The sequence below is a fragment of the Penaeus monodon genome, chromosome 21 (genome assembly GCF_015228065.2).
Source record: "Penaeus monodon isolate SGIC_2016 chromosome 21, NSTDA_Pmon_1, whole genome shotgun sequence".
In the NCBI taxonomy this organism is placed as follows: Eukaryota; Metazoa; Arthropoda; class Malacostraca; order Decapoda; family Penaeidae; genus Penaeus; species Penaeus monodon.
The window spans coordinates 8,683,622-8,684,078 of record NC_051406.1 but is presented as its reverse complement, the minus strand read 5'-3'; the positions used below and the strand labels follow the sequence as shown (position 1 = coordinate 8,684,078).

Below are 457 nucleotides of genomic sequence, written 5' to 3'. Positions count from 1 at the left end.
AGAAGAGCGGGTAATATATATGTGATTCTAAAATCTTAAGTCGCATCGAACTAGTCCAAACTTTCCTTACATCGCGACTGAAATTGTGTCATAAACTCAATCCGATTGTTCAGTTCCTTTATTTCAGATTGGAATCAGAACACAATTACAGATCCGAACTTTTATTAAATGGATCCTCCCCTTGTCCATTCCGTTTGTGATAATAAAAGTTAAGAAAAAGAAACATTAATTGCGTTTCTAATTGTTTCGTCGGAATTGTATTATTTCTTGCAATGTTTATTTGTTTTTCTTGTTTTGTTTTACTGATTCTCTACCTTAAATTTCAGGCTATTATATATTCAAGGGCTGATATTAATATTTTATTTTGATGTATTTTGTGCATGTTTATCTGAATTATTTACGCTTAGGAAAAGTTGATGTTATATCGAAATGTTCAGTTCTTGTGCTAATGCAAGGG

General features: G+C 31.3%; 1 protein-coding gene across 1 annotated transcript in view; it reads left to right on the top strand.

The window, feature by feature from the left end:
* The window catches only part of LOC119586187 (glutamate-gated chloride channel-like), a gene marked incomplete at both ends in the record, with an annotated part of 81,629 nt that overhangs the window by 66,871 nt on the left and 14,301 nt on the right, over window positions 1-457 (top strand).